At 34.7% G+C, this 19,572-nt stretch overlaps 1 long non-coding RNA gene across 1 annotated transcript; it reads left to right on the top strand.

The window, feature by feature from the left end:
• The first annotated feature begins 4,809 nt into the window (after nucleotides 1–4,809).
• Nucleotides 4,810–14,364, top strand: LOC143080984 (uncharacterized). The gene is made up of 2 exons (XR_012979834.1): nucleotides 4,810–4,900; nucleotides 8,909–14,364. It is a non-coding gene; the product is annotated as an uncharacterized LOC143080984 (long non-coding RNA).
• The last annotated feature ends 5,208 nt before the right edge of the window (nucleotides 14,365–19,572 follow it).

The following is a 19,572-nucleotide window of genomic DNA, read 5'->3' on the forward strand; positions in this document are numbered from 1 at the left end:
GCAATGGAAATCTATAACGAAGTACCTACATAATACTATTGATCTACAATGGATATCTATAACGAAGTACCTACATAATACTATTGATCTGCAATGGAAATCTATAACGAAGTACCTACATAATACTATTGATTCTGCAATGGAAATCTATAACGAAGTACCAACATAATACTATTGATTCTGCAATGGAAATCTATAACGAAGTACCAACATAATACTATTGATCTACAATTGAAATCTATAACGAAGTACCAACATAATACTATTGATCTGCAATGGAAATCTATAACGAAGTACCAACATAATACTATTGATTCTGCAATGGAAATCTATAACGAAGTACCAACATAATACTATTGATCTGCAATGGAAATCTATAACGAAGTACCTACATAATACTATTGATCTGCAATGGATATCTATAACGAAGTACCAACATAATACTATTGATCTGCAATGGAAATCTATAACGAAGTACCTACATAATACTATTGATCTACAATGGAAATCTATAACGAAGTACCAACATAATACTATTGATCTGCAATGGATATCTATAACGAAGTACCAACATAATACTATTGATCTGCAATGGAAATCTATAGCGAAGTACCAACATAATACTATTGATCTACAATGGAAATCTATAACGAAGTACCAACATAATACTATTGATCTGCAATGGATATCTATAACGAAGTACCTACATAATACTATTGATCTGCAATGGAAATCTATAACGAAGTACCTACATAATACTATTGATCTTCAATGGATATCTATAACGAAGTACCAACATAATACTATTGATCTGCAATGGAAATCTATAACGAAGTACCTACATAATACTATTGATCTGCAATGGAAATCTATAACGAAGTACCAACATAATACTATTGATCTGCAATGGAAATCTATAACGAAGTACCTACATAATACTATTGATCTGCAATGGATATCTATAACGAAGTACCAACATAATACTATTGATTCTGCAATGGATATCTATAACGAAGTACCAACATAATACTATTGATTCTGCAATGGATATCTATAACGAAGTACCAACATAATACTATTGATCTGCAATGGATATCTATAACGAAGTACCAACATAATACTATTGATTCTGCAATGGATATCTATAACGAAGTACCAACATAATACTATTGATCTGCAATGGATATCTATAACGAAGTACCAACATAATACTATTGATCTGCAATGGATATCTATAACGAAGTACCAACATAATACTATTGATCTGCAATGGAAACCTATAACGAAGTACCTACATAATACTATTGATCTGCAATGGATATCTATAACGAAGTACCTACATAATACTATTGATCTACAATGGAAATCTATAACGAAGTACCAACATAATACTATTGATCTGCAATGGAAATCTATAACGAAGTACCAACATAATACTATTGATCTGCAATGGATATCTATAACGAAGTACCTACATAATACTATTGATCTTCAATGGATATCTATAACGAAGTACCTACATAATACTATTGATCTGCAATGGAAATCTATAACGAAGTACCTACATAATACTATTGATTCTGCAATGGAAATCTATAGCGAAGTACCTACATAATACTATTGATCTGCAATGGATATCTATAACGAAGTACCTACATAATACTATTGATCTGCAATGGAAATCTATAACGAAGTACCTACATAATACTATTGATTCTGCAATGGAAATCTATAGCGAAGTACCAACATAATACTATTGATCTGCAATGGAAATCTATAACGAAGTACCTACATAATACTATTGATCTGCAATGGAAATCTATAACGAAGTACCTACATAATACTATTGATCTACAATGGATATCTATAACGAAGTACCTACATAATACTATTGATCTGCAATGGATATCTATAACGAAGTACCTACATAATACTATTGATCTTCAATGGATATCTATAACGAAGTACCTACATAATACTATTGATCTGCAATGGAAATCTATAACGAAGTACCTACATAATACTATTGATCTGCAATGGAAACCTATAACGAAGTACCTACATAATACTATTGATCTTCAATGGAAACCTATAACGAAGTACCAACATAATACTATTGATTCTGCAATGGAAATCTATAACGAAGTACCAACATAATACTATTGATTCTGCAATGGAAACCTATAACGAAGTACCTACATAATACTATTGATTCTGCAATGGAAATCTATAACGAAGTACCTACATAATACTATTGATTCTGCAATGGAAATCTATAACGAAGTACCTACATAATACTATTGATCTGCAATGGAAATCTATAACGAAGTACCTACATAATACTATTGATCTGCAATGGAAATCTATAACGAAGTACCAACATAATACTATTGATTCTGCAATGGAAATCTATAACGAAGTACCTACATAATACTATTGATCTACAATGGAAATCTATAACGAAGTACCAACATAATACTATTGATCTGCAATGGAAATCTATAACGAAGTACCAACATAATACTATTGATCTGCAATGGAAATCTATAACGAAGTACCAACATAATACTATTGATTCTGCAATGGAAATCTATAACGAAGTACCAACATAATACTATTGATCTGCAATGGATATCTATAACGAAGTACCTACATAATACTATTGATCTGCAATGGATATCTATAACGAAGTACCTACATAATACTATTGATCTACAATGGAAATCTATAACGAAGTACCAACATAATACTATTGATCTGCAATGGAAATCTATAACGAAGTACCAACATAATACTATTGATCTGCAATGGAAATCTATAACGAAGTACCAACATAATACTATTGATTCTGCAATGGAAATCTATAACGAAGTACCTACATAATACTATTGATCTGCAATGGAAATCTATAACGAAGTACCTACATAATACTATTGATCTGCAATGGAAATCTATAACGAAGTACCTACATAATACTATTGATCTGCAATGGACCTCATTTTCATGGTTAAGTGATCTAAGTTGAGTTTATGAGTTTTGGTCGTTTTTTTCTAATACTAAATACAATGGTCAACTATATTCGGTGTATAGAAATATTTTATGATCTTTATGTCAGTTGACCTTGACTTCATTTTCATGATTCAATGCTCAATGTTAATTTTTGTGTTTTGATCTGTTTTTCTTAAAGTCATATGAAACGAATGAGTGGTGAAAAATAATGTTTATCCAAATCTTGAACCAATGCATGTATATATCATAAACTTAGTTCTCTGTGCACGATTTTCTAATTTTTTACGCAAATATATCGTATAATCGTCAATTTTTTTTTCTCTCTGTCTGTTATGATTTAACAAATATGGCTGCTCATTATATGCCGTGTTTTGAAGCCGAAGTTTACCAATTGTCACCTAATAGTAAACAAATAACAAAAAGCATGGGTATTGAACACGTGTTTAACATGAACAATCAGATAATTGTTTATTTTAATGACAGATTCATGCGTATTGCGATCACCGGATTTTTACGAGGAGGGCTGGGTTACGCTCAGGTCACGTATGCATACGGAAAATAAGTCGGCGAATTGGTTCCTGGAAGGAAGCAATTAAAAATAAGTAAACTTCTTCGAAATGTGGACAAATTAAAGAATTTTCCTCAGAAAAAAGTATATATACATAAGTTGTATAATGAAAACCATTCATTTAGTTATAAAAAAACATATGCATATTTTTTTTTAATTTGAGGTTTCTTATGCATGACTTTAAACTACTAACAATAGGTTAACTATATTTGTTCTATGGACAAATTGTTAGCTGTACATGTCTGCCTGGCATTGACCTCATTTTCATGGTTCATTGATAATTACTTAACTTTCTTGGTTAATGTTCAGTTAATGTGACAGTTGTAATAAAGCTTTACAAGATGGGACTATCAACATTATATCAATGATTAGTAAAGAAGGCGAGACATTTCAGCGTGTGCACTCTTGTTTTTATTGGTTCTGGTCTGGCTGTGTCTAAGAGCATCTCATTCTGCATATTTCTCATACTATTTATATGATGTCTGCATCTTACTGGTACTGCATTGGTACTTAGCAATTTATGGCTATCTTAAACAACACCCGGCGTCCCTCAATTCGATTATAATGTCTTTATAGTTATATCCATGTTATCCAAGCAAAGACTTCTCCCTGAAGCTGATATTCTAATATTCTTCACAGAACACTAAATGTATAATTAGTGATCCCCTGTTGGTTTATATACATACCTTTAGTATAATTGAAAATCCAACCATATTTATACTAATTTTTCACAACCAAGAGTAACATTTTTTAAGAATGACACTTTATTAGCCAAATTATAATAAATATATCCACAAAGCATTAATATGTACGATAATTATGTGTACAGGCAGAAACATATAATACAATTGTATTATATATGTCTCTGGTACAGATAAATTGGCGCAAATGAGTGTAGAATATTGGGGCAATTGATACATTTAGGAAAAAGAATTTGCGTAAATGATCGCCTGAAAAACAGTAATTTGACTCCTGCCATACAATCAAATTGAATATATTCATATTAACTGGGACTATTATACTAAGTAGTAACTAGTATAATAATCCCAGGTCTCAATAATTAAAAGGGCAAACAAAACAAATCTTTCACGGTGCACTGCTAATCATATTTTTAGCTCCTAGTATGTCCTCTCTTGTGATCCTCAACACATTGATAAAATTTATATGTATTTGTGTTACTGTCACGGGATTTGTAGGTGTTATTGTAGGTAAAATGTTTTTTTTTAGATTGCCGCCCTTTTCCCGCTGATTAATGTTCACAGGTTTAAAACAAAATACAAGAAGTCTAATAACATACAGACCAAATTGACGAGTTTTCTTTGGGTAGGTGAAAAAAGATTGACATCAAAATGCAATAACAAACAAATATTATATCATAACAAATCAGGAATAAACAAATCGTTTAAGTACAACATGTCAATTTACTATAACAACAAAAGTAAACACTAAGTCTAACACCAGGCAGAAATCAGCTTAAGAACATTTCTGACAATATTTCATTTAAAGTTGTTTGATATAAAATATGTTAATATGAGAGTCAAACAAGTCTTGTAAAACTGTTTTATTATCGTCCTGTGAATTTTGGAGACCAGAAACATACAGAATTAGATTAGAAAAAAAACAGTATATTTTTTCAAAGTTTTTTTTAAGGTCAACATTCAATAAACTACATAAACACAAGATCTAGTGAGCTTTTCTAATCAACAGGTGCTTGTGGATAGGGTCCCTCTTTGTCCCCTGCCTCTAGTTTGAACTCTCCCAGGAAAAATTCTTGCCAGATTTTTATTTAGAACCTTGACCCTCATACTGGGTGAATTGCACCTCAGTATGCACATAAATCTTCATCCTTCGTGAAGATTCACATCATTAGCACCTCTACCCTTATCCTGGGTGAAGTATATATACACATCAGTAAATGCACCTAAATCCTCATCCTTTGTGAAAGTACACATCAGTATGCTCCTTCATCCTAATCATTGGTGAAGTACACATTAGTATGATCCTTAAAATTCATCCTGGGTGAAACACGCATCAGTCTGCACCACAATCCTCTCCCTTGGTGAAGTAAACAACTGTCTGCACATCATCCTTAGTGAAATACACATCTGTATGCACCACAACCCTCATCCTAGGTGAAGTACACATCAGTCTGCACCTTGACCCTCATCCTAGGTGAAGTACATATCAGTATGCACCTCAACCCTCATCCTTGGTGAAGTACACATCAGTATGCACCTCTATCCTCATCCTAGGTGAAGTACACATCAGTATGCACCTTGAGCCTCATCCCTGGGTGAAGTACAGATCAGTCTGCACCTTGACCCTCATTCTAGGTGAAGTACATATAAGTATGCACCTCAACCCTCATCCCTGGTGAAGTACACATCAGTATGCACCTCTATCCTCATCCTAGGTGAAGTATACATCAGTATGCACCTTGACCCTCATCCTAGGTGAAGTACATATCAGTATGCACATCAACCCGCATCCTTTGTGAAGTACACATCAGTCTGCACCTTGACCCTCATCCTAGGTGAAGTACACATCAGTCTGCACCTTGACCCTCATCCTAGGTGAAGTACATATCAGTATGCACCTCAACCCTCATCCTTCATGAAGTACACAACAGTCTGCTCCTTGACCCTCATCCTTGGTGAAGTACACATCAGTGCCCCCCCCCCACCCTTTCCTCATCCTTGGTGCACTACATACCTGTATGCACCTCAACCCTCATCCTTGGTGAAGTACACAACAGTCTGCACCTTGACCCTTATCCTTGGTGAAGTACATATCAGTATGCACCTCAACCCTAGTCCTTGGTGAAGTACACATCAGTATGTACCTCTATCCTCATCCTTGGTGAAGTACACATCAGTATGTACCTCTATCCTCATCCTTAATGAAGTACACATCAGTATGCACCTTGACCCTCATCCTTTGTTGAAGTACAAATCAGTATGCACCTTGACCCTCATTCTTGGTGAAGTATACATCAGTATGCAACTTAACCCTCATCCTTGGTGAAGTACATATAAGTCTGCACCACAACCGTCATCCTGTGTGAAGTACACATCAGTCTGCACCTCAACCCTCATCCTTGGTGAAGTACACATTAGTATGCACCTTGACCCTCATCCTTGGTGAAAAACACATCAGTGTGCACCTTGACCCTTGTCCTTGGTGAAGTACACGTCAGTCTGCACCCTGGTTCTGGGTGAAGTACACATTAGTATGCACCTTGACCCTCATCCTTGGTGAAGTACACATCAGTCTGCACCTTGACCCTCATCCTTGGTGAAGTACACATCAGTCTGCACCTCAACCCTAGTCCTTGGTGAGGTACATATCAGTATGCACCTCAACTCCATCCTGGGTGAAGTACACATCAGTATGCACCTCTGCCCTCATCCTTGGTGAAAAACACATCATTCTGCACCTTGACCCTCATCCCTTGTGAAGTACACATCAGTCTGCACCCAAACCCTCGTCCTTGGTGAAGTACACATCAGTATGAACCTCAAACCTCATCCTGGGTGAAGTACACATTAGTATGCACCTTGACCCTCATCCTTGGTGAAGAACACATCAGTGTGCACCATGACCCTTGTCCTTGGTGAAGTACACGTCAGTCTGCACCCTGGTTCTGGGTGAAGTACACATTAGTATGCACCTTGACCCTCATCCTTGGTGAAGTACACATCAGTATGCACCTCAACCCTCGTCCTTGGTGAAGTACACATCAGTATGCACCTCAACCCTCATCTTGGGTGAAGTACACATCAGTATGCACCTTGACCCTCATCCTGGGTGAAGAACACATCAGTATGCACCTCGGCCCTCATCCTTGGTGAAGTACACATCAGTCTGCACCTTGACCCTCATCCCTTGTGAAGTACACATCAGTCTGCACCTCAACCCTAGGCCTTGGTGAAGTACAATTCAGTATGCACCTCAACTCCATCCTGGGTGAAGTACACATCAGTCTGCACCTTGATCCTCATCCCTTGTGAAGTACACATCAGTCTGCACCCAAACCCTCGTCCTTGGTGAAGTACACATCAGTATGCACCTCAACCCTCATCCTGGGTGAAGTACACATTAGTATGCACCTTGACCCTCATCATTGGTGAAGAACACATCAGTCTGCACCTTGACCCTTGTCCTTGGTGAAGTACACGTCAGTCTGCACCCTGGTTCTGGGTGATGTACACATCAGTATGCACCTTGACCCTCATCCTTGGTGAAGTACACATCAGTATGCACCTCAACCCTCATCCTGGGTGAAGTACACATCAGTATGAACCTTAACCCTCATCCTTGGTGAAGTACACATCAGTCTGCACCTCGAAGCTCATTCTTGGGTGAAGTACAGATCAGTATGCACTTCAAACTGATATATTGTTTATAGGCTTTCAAAATTGCTTCCTGAGGAAAAATTGTTAAAAACTTGGAATTAATGTGAAATGATTCTGTGACAAAATTTTCGTTTTTTTGTCTTGCTTGACAGAGTCAAAAAGCTATAGACATCATTGACATAGGTATGATGTTTCCGGCGTCGGCAGTGTCAACAATGTTACTGATGTATTAGTTTGTGATTAGGTCTAGTTTATGGTGAACCACTAGAGGCAAGTCATTGATATTTCGTATGCTGTCGTATTAGTATTGACACATCTCATTACCATGGAGATTATTTTGCCCTGCCCCCTCAATTATAAATCTATTGACCTATTTATCAGTTTGTGATTATGTCAGTTTATGGGGAACCACTAATATTTGGTATGCAGTTGCATTATATAATTAGCATTGGCTAACCACATTTCCATGGAGATTGTTTATCTGTTTTCTCTTGTACCTTTTTATTAATAAATTTGTAATCATGAAATAAAATGACTGACCAATCAGATTTAGTCTGACCTTCATTAAAAAAGGCTATAATAGTATTGACATCATAAACCTCTTGGGCTCCAAACATTAATTTCAAACATAACGGGCATTTAAGATCATAAATACATCAATTTTAAGTTTGCATAAAGGATCCATAAAAAGTTGAGTGGAAATATGAATGCATTCCAGCTAAGGCAACATCAATATTGTTTAAGTACTGTAAGCTGTATGGTGAGGAAACTGATCAATAATCTGGGTGTTTCAGTTTCAACTCTTTAAGATTTACATTTGTTTAATGGTTCATACATGCATTAAACTGGGTTTACATGTATCATTTTACATGTATCATACATGCATTAAACTGGGTTTACATGTATCATTAAACTGGGTTTACATGTATCATTTTATTTGTAAGTTGTTTGAGTTATAGTTTTGTTTATTTTCCAGATTGAATGAACGGCTATGGATTCTACAAGCGACTGCTGTTTCAAAGAAACATCTTCATACGAAAAATGCTCTAAAAGACGTCGTTTAAATGTTGATATTAACAGTAATTGCTATCACCCTGACTTACAGAACGATGGTTGTCAAAATACAAGCAATGAACATCTGCAAAAGACATTTAATTATGGGGATGGAGTTAAACCAGAAACTTTTAAATCTATTGAAAGCATAATTCATGATTTAGTCTTATCTACAAAACCACCAAATAAATCTGAAGAAGTGAAGATGTACTTAGAAACAATGCTTCTTGGAAAGCATTCAAAAGAGAAACTAAAAAAGTCGAAAGAATTGAAGGATAAATCGAGGGTCATTACCGATGCTGAAAGGTATATAATGGCTGTATTAAGTGTTTGTTCTAAAGAACAGAGAAAGGAATTGATGAAAGTTACAAACAAACATCATAATGATCACGTTCCGTTATCATTGGCTTGTAAGATCGGAAATCTGGAACTGGTCAAGTTTCTGGTGGAGTACTGTGAGGCTGACGTCAATGGCAATGAGGGAGATAGTAAACCCATGTTGTGGGCAATATCTAACCAGGAGGAAGACTTGGTTCGCTACTTACTGGAAAACAAAGCTGACCCTGCAACAAATGTGGGTAACTGTAATCTTTTAATGTTTTCAATGAAGATCTTTTCTTATGCACCATGGCCAACATTTGGTTATGAAGAAGTAGAGGATGATGATGATGAAGATGAAGATGATGATGGAGATGATAACAAAACTAAAGAGGGTTCTGATAAGAACAAAACTGATGATGATGATACCGATGATGAGGAGGAGGAAAAAGAGAGTTGTGATAACACTGATGTTGAAAACAAGAAGAATGAAAACATTCCTGCGCCATTTTGTCCAAAACTTGAAATTGTAAAAATGTTGATTGATTATGGAGCTGTTGAGAAATGTTCTGAGAGCCAACTTTATGACATATTTAAAGCTGTGCTTCCAGAAGAGAGTAGCAACTTGATAATAATCAACATGGCAGAAGAATTGTATGAAGCTTGTTTGCCATTATTACTTGCCAAAGTACCTAACATAGCCAGTTTAAAGAACGATCAAGGTATGACTTTGTTAGGTTACGAACTTCTTCATAAGGATTTGATTAGAAAATGTAAGATTTCAAGTCATTTGCTACGTCGCCTCGGTAGAAGTGACGGGTCAGATATCAATAACGCCAACATTATCAAATATTACCCTGTACGTCTTCCATCAGAGGACATGTCCGATTGTATTGAAACAAATATAGATACTGTTCTTAAGTCTTGCAGTGTTGACCAGACTACAAACAATGCAGTTTGTACTGATGAACCTGGTAACTATGAGTATGTACATCCAGTTGTATTTTTAGCGAGTGGTGGGAGGAGGTTATTACATACATGTCTAAATAAACATAAGGTTCCGTTTCAACCCAAGTTTGACGCATTAGAAGCTGCTGGGGCTTATTATGCCAAATTTGGGTACTATAAAGATGCTATGAGTTGCTGGAATAATGCAGACAAAATAAGGCAACAGAAAGTTTCAAATAGAACAAAGAAAATCATGAAAGTAGAGATCATTCAAAATCCAATTAATATTTCACCTTGGGAAAAAGAATTTCAAGTAAAAACTTTAATGTCTAAGAAGTTACTGAATCCATTTGAAGGTGATTCTAATGTCAGCATGGAGTTTGTTTACCTGGATATGGCTGAGAATGCCAGGATAACTATCAGGTTGGTAAAAAAATGGCAGGAAAAATTAATAAGAAGCGGTAATGCTCCTGTTATTACAGTGAATCCACCAGACAAATCAATAAAATCTCACCTTACTTGTCTGAACACATGTAACAGTAAAAAGTTGGACAAGAACACTAATACACGTTTGGCTATGCTGTTAAAAGGTGCATTAATACATGAGCGCCTCGTAGGATACGGTTCTCATGAGACGCTAAAGGCATTCGAAGCATTGTCCACAGAGTACTACAAACTCAATCAAATTAAAGATTTCGTTTCTGTTGTCACATACAGCTTTCCATACTTTTTGAGATACATATCACAAGAGGAAACCTATATTGTAAGAGATTATACAAAGACTGAGACATTGTCTAAGTTCATTACCAACTTAACATCCATTGTTTTGACAGAGACAAAATGCATGCAGTTAACGTTTGACGAGCTAATGGCAATTGGTAAATGTTTCTTCCTCCACTACTTAGGCACACCAAAGATACAAAGAATGTTCACAGATATTGCACCTCTGCTTGTAGCTGTAAAAGTACTGGATAGTTATGACAAGAGTGAAGAGCAGAGAACAAAGTTTTTAAAGTTCATGAAAAGAGTAGCGAGTGACGACCTGAGGAACCGTGTTGGACAAAGTCTCTTACATTATGTCACCCCTGTAGTAATGGATAGAGAAGCCAAAGATTTAGAGAAAGAAGTTTCAGGATCACAGAAATTAGTCCAGATATTACTAAGTTCAGGAGCAGATCCTAATACCGTGGACGACTATGGAATGACACCTCTTCATTTAGCTTACCGTATCTTGTTGAGTGCTGGATCAGAGCGTGAAACTGACCAAATGAATATCATCCAAGCCCTGTTGGTATCTGGTGCTCACACTGACTGTATAGATGCTGCCAACAGAACCCCCATCTGGTATTCCCAAACATCATCAAGACCATTGTGCCCCGTGGGTACACGATCCTTGCAATGTCTAGCCTCTGCTGTGATTATAAACAGTGGTGTACCTTATCAAGGACATCTATTACCTCACATAGAGAAGGTGGTAGACTTGCATAAGAAGAGGGGCAAACGTACATCTGATCAATTTACAGAATATTTGTTCAGTGAATCTAATCAATGTTTGTACCAGGAGTCTGATCAAAGTGATCAAGGTGATCAAAGTGTTCAAAGTAATCAAAGTGGTGAAAGTGATGAGAATGAATGCTCTGATTGACATATATATATATATATAACCAGACAGTTAACAGCTAGTTGTAAATTGTGATCATGGTTAAGTTGGTTGTAATTTGCTAAACAGGCTAAAGTAAATGTGGTAAAAGCTCTAAAAATACTTTCAAAATGTCATTTATAACATGCTAAAACATATATAAGTATTACATATGTCTCACAGGAAACAGTAAGCAATACATGACAAAGAAAAAAAGTTCAACATTTTGGGTGCATCTTAATTTTAAACCATGGACAGGACTTTTGAAGATTGCTGATTGATTAACATGTGACCCATGTATAGATATAGGCTGAGTTTTTTGTCTTGCATATCAATAATTTATCTACAGGCCATGTTTTTTTCTGGGCTAATTTTTACATTATTTAATTAAACTATCAGTAAATAACCCATTAAAAAAACAATTTTGTGTAAATTAAAAAAAACAACAGTTTAATTATTTGAACTTATATTGCCATAATGTTTGCTTATTCCCATTTAGCTAATACATTGCTGTGAAGTAGAACCTTGAATGAAATTCTCTGTTCATAGATCAAGGAATTTAGAAATAAGATATTCTTTTACTTCAATAACAGCAAAATGACAGTGCTTTAAAGTGGGACATATTTCACCAGACGTTTCTATTGTTGACACACCAATTCAAAACTCCATTATTAAAATATATCATGTTACAGTGGGTGTTTATTTATAAAATCCAATTGTGTTCAACTTTCTAAAAAACCCAAATTGTGTGCAACTTTCTTAAAAAAAAAAAAATTTTGTTCATTACTTTCTCAAAAAACACAAATTGTGTGCAACTTTCTCAAAAAATTCATAATGTTATATAGAAACTTTCTTCAAAAATACAAATGGTGTGCAACTTTCTTTAAAAATAATATTTGTGTGCAACTTTCTTCAAAAATACAAATTGTTGTGTGCTACTTTGTAAGTTAACTCAAAATTACAAATTATGTGCTACACTGTTAACTATCTTTTAACAAACTTAACAACACAAATTGTATATAAGTTAACTTTAAAATACAAATTGTGTGCCACTTGTGTGTTACTAAACTTAAACATACATATGGTATCTTACATTGTTAGTAAACTTATAGATACAAAATGTGTGCTACATTGGTTGTTAACTTAAAATTACAAATTGTGTGCTAAAGTGCTTGATATTAATTAACTTAAAAATCCCAAACTGAAATTCAAATTGTGTGCTACATTGTTAATTAACTTTAAAATTCAAATTGTGTGCTACATTGTTAATTAACTTAAAAATTCAAATTGTGTGCTACATTGTTAATAACTTTAAATTCAGAAATTATTGCTTGCATTTATTATTGCGATTTTGTCATTTTAGACTTAAATGCAATTTTAATTTTTATGATTTTGAGAAAAATTCTGCTTAATGCATATAAAATATTTCAAAATGTGAGTTTAAATTATTGCATTTACAACTCTGTCAAATTGTTTGCAATAATAAAAACCTCGCAATAATTTCTGAATTTACAGTAACTTAAAAATTCAAATTGTGTGCTTCATTGTTAATTAACTTAAAAATTCAAATTGTGTGCTTTATTGTTAATTAACTTTAAAAAATCAAATTGTTGCTACATTGTTAATTAACTTAAAAAATCAAATTGTGTGCTTCATTGTTAGTTAACTTAAAAAATCAAATTGTGTGCCTTCATTGTTAGTTAACTTAAAAATCAAATTGTTGCTACATTGTTAATTAACTTAAAAATTCAAATTGTGTGCTTCATTGTTAATTAACTTAAAAAATCAAATTGTGTGCTACATTGTTAGTTAACTTAAAAAATCAAATTGTGTGCTTCATTGTTAATTAACTTAAAAAATCAAATTGTGTGCTTCATTGTTAGTTAACTTTAAAAATCAAATTGTGTGCTTCATTGTTAGTTAACTTAAGAAATCAAATTTACATTGTTAATTAACTTAAAAATTCAAATTGTGTGCTTCATTGTTAGTTAACTAAACAAATCAAATTGTGTGTTACATTGTTAGTTAACTTAAAAAATCAAATTGTGTGTTACATTGTTAATTAACTTAAAAATTCAAACTGTGTGCTTCATTGTTAGTTAACTTAATTAACTTAAAAATTCAAATTGTGTGCTTCATTGTTAGTTAACTAAACAATCAAATTGTGTGCTACATTGTTAGTTAACTTAAAAAATCAAATTGTGTGCCTTCATTGTTAATTAACTTAAAAAATCAAATTGTGTGTTACATTGTTAATTAACTTAAAAATTCAAATTGTGTGCTTCATTGTTAGTTAACTTAAAAATGCAAACTGTGCTCATGTGGTGCATTGAATTTTGTAGTAATTTATATAATTACTGTGTTACCAGTGTTTAATAAAAAAAAAAAGAAGAATTGGACTAGTTTCCACCTTGCTACAATTTACATTAAATATTTTGTTCAAAATTTAGAATTAAATTATTTATCATTCATTGCATTATTTTTCATTTTTTATGCCATGCTCAATTTAAGATGATGATTAAGTATTTATGACACATGGCCTTACCTTGTAGTTGGTGGATCACTTTTGGTGCCACATCACTTTGTAGTTCAGCAGATCTGTATTTACGTCAAAGAATCTTGTAAATTGTAGTTCAGCAGATCTGTATTTACGTCAAAGAATCTTGTAAATTGTAGTTCAGTTATTATGCCACACCATATTTAAAATGTTACTTCAGTTTTTATGCCACACCATATTTTTGAGTCACTTCAGTTTTAATGCCACACTTCCTTATAGATATTGTTCAGTTTTCATGCCATACCAATTTATTTGGTATGATTTCAAATAAAACTATCCACCAGAGGACAGAGAACAATGATGTCAACGTCTATAGGACACTGTATTGCCTTGAACAATGTGTAAAACCCATACTGTATAATAAGTTATACCAGCCCAAAACATGATAAAATGGGAAACAATTCATAACATTTAGAACTATCCTAAAGATTTATGTAATTTCTCCAGGTCACAGTGGCACCCATAATAACTATGTTTTGTCAATAACTTGGTTTATATCAGGTTAATTAGTGTAAATGTGTATTCATGTCGTTTTTTGTTTAAATGTACTTTAATCATTCTAATCATTTTCTGTGCTTTATTTTGTAATTCATTTGATTGTATAGCTCAAATTTTGGGCACCATGATTGGTTAATAAAATTACCTATTTATCTATCTAACAGAAAACCAGCAACCTTATGATAAAAACCATTGAGGGAAAACTACCAAAAACAAACAGTTGATAGTTAAGTAATAGACAACTTTCGAGTTCGATGCATTTCCGTCAAAAACTCTGGTTTTAATGAATATATAAAAAAGAAGATGTGGTATGATTGCCAATGAGACAACTATCCACAAAAGACCAAAATGACACAGACATTAACAACTATAGGTCACCGTACGGCCTTCAACAATGAGCAAAGCCCATACCGCATAGTCAGCTATAAAAGGCCCCGATAAGACGTCATTTGTGCGTTTAGGGGCGTCGTCACTTCCATTCTAATGTTGAGCGAGTGGTTGGAAAACTATAATTCTATATTGTACGAATTATTCGTCAAATTGAATTCTCAAAATTGACAATCAGCATTGCTGTCATTAGGGAATTGTCATTAAGTTCCTACAGAACAACCATTATTTCTAGTTTATCCCACACAATGATGATCACTAAGACGCTTGATGAACGTAAATAGTGCAGGGATACAAGCGATCCCCTCTATCTGGTAAATGACATCATAAAGGCTCGTATAATCCGGTGAAGGATGAACTCGAAAGTGGTCTATTATGTCATATAACCTTGCAGTTGGTTGTCTCTTTGTAATGCCACAAAACCTTGTAGTTGGTATAATTCAATTTTTATGCCACAAAATCTTTTAGTTAGTTGTCAAGTTATAATGCCACAAAATCTTGTAGTTGGTTGTTCATTTCAATGCCACAAAACTTTATTAAAGCTTGTAGTTGGTAGTTCAGTTAAAATGACATACAACCTTGTAGTTGGTAGTTCAGTTAAAATGTCATACAACCTTGTGGTTGGTAGTTCAGTTAAAATGTCATACAACCTTGTGGTTGGTAGTTCAGTTAAAATGTCATACAACCTTGTAGTTGGTAGTTCAGTTAAAATGTCATACAACCTTGTGGTTGGTAGTTCAGTTAAAAAGTCATACAACCTTGTGGTTGGTAGTTCAGTTAAAATGTCATACAACCTTGTGGTTGGTAGTTCAGTTAAAATGTCATACAACCTTGTAGTTGGTAGTTCAGTTAAAATGTCATACAACCTTGTTGTTGGTAGTTCAGTTAAAATGTCATACAACCTTGTGGTTGGTAGTTCAGTTAAAATGTCATACAACCTTGTTGTTGGTAGTTCAGTTAAAATGTTATACAACCTTGTTGTTGGTAGTTCAGTTAAAATGTCATACAACCTTGTAGTTGGTAGTTCAGTTAAAATGTCATACAACCTTGTTGTTGGTAGTTCAGTTAAAATGTCATTCAACCTTGTAGTTGGTAGTGCACTTTTAATGAAGCACATCTTTGATATGAAATATATAAAAAAAATGTGGTATGATTGCCAACGAGACTCCACAAGAGACCAAAATAACACAGAAATTAACAACTATAGGTCACCGTACGGCCTTCAACAACAAGCAAAGCCCATACCGCATAGTCCGGTATAAAAGGCACGAAATAACATGATGTAAAGCAAACGAGAAAACTAACGGCCTAATTAATGTACAAAAAATGAGCGAAAAACAAAATATGTAACGCACAAACAAACGACAACCACTGAATTACAGGCTCCTGACTTGGGATAGGCGCATACATACAGAATGTGGCGGGGTTAAACATGTTAGCAGCAGTGGCGGATCTAGAAATTTTCATAAGTGGGGACCCGATTTTGTCACGTTTCAGTGATTCCCTATATAAGCAACCAAATTTTTTTCTCAAAAGGGGGGCCCGGGCACCCTGTCCCCCCCCCCTAAATCCGCCTCTGAGCAGGATCCAAACCCTCCTCGTTACCTGGGACAGTGGTATAACAGTACAACAAAAGAACGAACTATCAAAATCAGTTGAAAGGCTTAACTCATCTGGAAGTTCATTTGTTATGTCACAAAACCTTATAGTTGGTAGTTCAGTTATATTACTACAATACCTTGTAGTTGTTATTCTAGTATAATGCCACAAAACTTTGAACATGTTGCAGTGCTAGTTCAATTATATTGCCACACAATCTTGTAGTTGTTAGTTTAGTTTTGCCACATAACCGTCTATCTGGTACTCATTTGTTAGGCCACATAACCTTATGGTTAGTAGTTGGTAGTTCGGTTATGCCACATAAGCTGGCTGGCATTCAGTTAATACCACACAGCCTTATTGTAACTATTTAAGTTACTATACGAAACAACCTTGTAGTTGGAAGCTTAGTTACGTCACATAACCGTTTATCTGGTACTCGTGTGTTAGGCCACATAACCTTATAGTAGGTATTTCAGTAATTATACCACAAAATCTTATAGTTGGTAGCTGAATTATGCCACATAACCGTCTATAAAGTTATACCACACAACATTATGGTTGGTAGTTCATTTACTGTATCACACAACATTGTGGTTGGTTGTTTAGTTATAATGCCACATAACCGTCTATCTGGTACTCATTTGTAATGCCACACAACCTTATGGTTGGTAGTTCAGTTACTTTATCACACAACCTTGTAGTTGGTAGTTTAGTTATAATGCCACATAACCGTCTATCTGGTACTCATTTGTAATGCCACACAACCTCATGGTTGGTAGTTCAGTTACTTTATCACACAACCTTGTAGTTGGTAGTTTAGTTATAATGCCACATAACCGTCTATCTGGTACTCATTTGTAATGCCACACAACCTTATGGTTGGTAGTTCAGTTACTTTATCACACAACCTTGTAGTTGGTAGTTTAGTTATAATGCCACATAACCGTCTATCTGGTACTCATTTGTAATGCCACACAACCTTATGGTTGGTAGTTCAGTTACTATACCACACAACATTGTAGTTGGTAGTTTAGTTATGCCACATAACCGTCTATAAAGTTATACCACAAAACATTATGGTTGGTAGTTCATTTACTTTACCACACAACCTTGTAGTTGGTAGTTTAGTTATAATGCCACATAACCGTCTATCTGGTACTCATTTGTAATGCCACACAACCTTATGGTTGGTAGTTCAGTTACTTTATCACACAACATTGTAGTTGGTAGTTTAGTTATGCCACATAACCGTCTATAAAGTTATACCACACAACATTATGGTTGGTAGTTCATTTACTTTACCACACAACCTTGTAGTTGGTAGTTTAGTTATAATGCCACATAACCGTCTATCTGGTATTCATTTGTAATGCCACACAACCTTATGGTTGGTAGTTCAGTTACTTTATCACACAACATTGTAGTTGGTAGTTTAGTTATAATGGCACATAACCGTCTATCTGGTATTCATTTGTAATGCCACACAACCTTATGGTTTGTAGTTCAGTTACTTTATCACACAACCCTGTAGTTGGTAGTTTAGTTATGCCACATAACCGTCTATCTGGTACTCATTTGTAATGCCACACAACCTTATGGTTGGTAGTTCAGTTACTTTATCACACAACATTGTAGTTGGTAGTTTAGTTATAATGGCACATAACCGTCTATCTGGTATTCATTTGTAATGCCACACAACCTTATGGTTTGTAGTTCAGTTACTTTATCACACAACCCTGTAGTTGGTAGTTTAGTTATGCCACATAACCGTCTATCTGGTACTCATTTGTTATTTCACAAAACCATAACGATGGTTATTCATATGTTTTGCCATACAACCTTATGGTTTGTAGTTCAGTTATAATCCCACACAGCCTTATAGTTTGAAGTTCAGTTATATTATAATGCCACACAATCTTGTAGTTAGAAGTCCAGTTATGCCACATAACATAGCTGGTAGTTCAGTAGGTATACCACTCTATCTTATACATGTTAGTACAGTTAAGCCACACAGTCAACCTTATACCTGGTATTCAGTTATGCCACACAACCTTATAGTTAGTTAAGTTATTAGGCCATGCAACCTTAGATTAAGTATTTCAATTTTTATGACATACCACCTTTTAGATAGTACTTCCTGTGTTATGCCACACCACCGTATAGTTTAATAGTTCAAGATGGTGCCATTGGTGTTTATTTCCATATTTATGTTGTTTCCTCTTCTTTTCGAACGAATAAAAGATATGGGTTAACAAAATGATACAATAACAAAAGATTGCAATAAAATTGAGAATGGAAATGGGGAATATGTCAAAGAGACAACAACTCGACCAAAGAGCAGACAACATCCGAAGGCCACCATGGGTCTTCAACGCAGGCGAGAAAAATATCCCGCACCGGAGGTGGGCATCAGCTGGCCCCTGAATAAAAATGTGTACTAGTTCAATGAAAATGAACATCACACTAAACTCCAAATGCATATTTTATAGGTTCATTTCTGTATATAAAAAAAGTCATACGAACGCTAATGGTGTGTACACCTGTGAAAAGAACCAGCTGTACATGCTGTACCACTGTACCAAAGGGAAAACCCCTCAGACACTTTTCTACATAGCACTGCTTAAAAAAGATGCATCAA

Source organism: Mytilus galloprovincialis, chromosome 6 (genome assembly GCF_965363235.1).
Source record: "Mytilus galloprovincialis chromosome 6, xbMytGall1.hap1.1, whole genome shotgun sequence".
NCBI classification, from domain to species: Eukaryota; Metazoa; Mollusca; class Bivalvia; order Mytilida; family Mytilidae; genus Mytilus; species Mytilus galloprovincialis.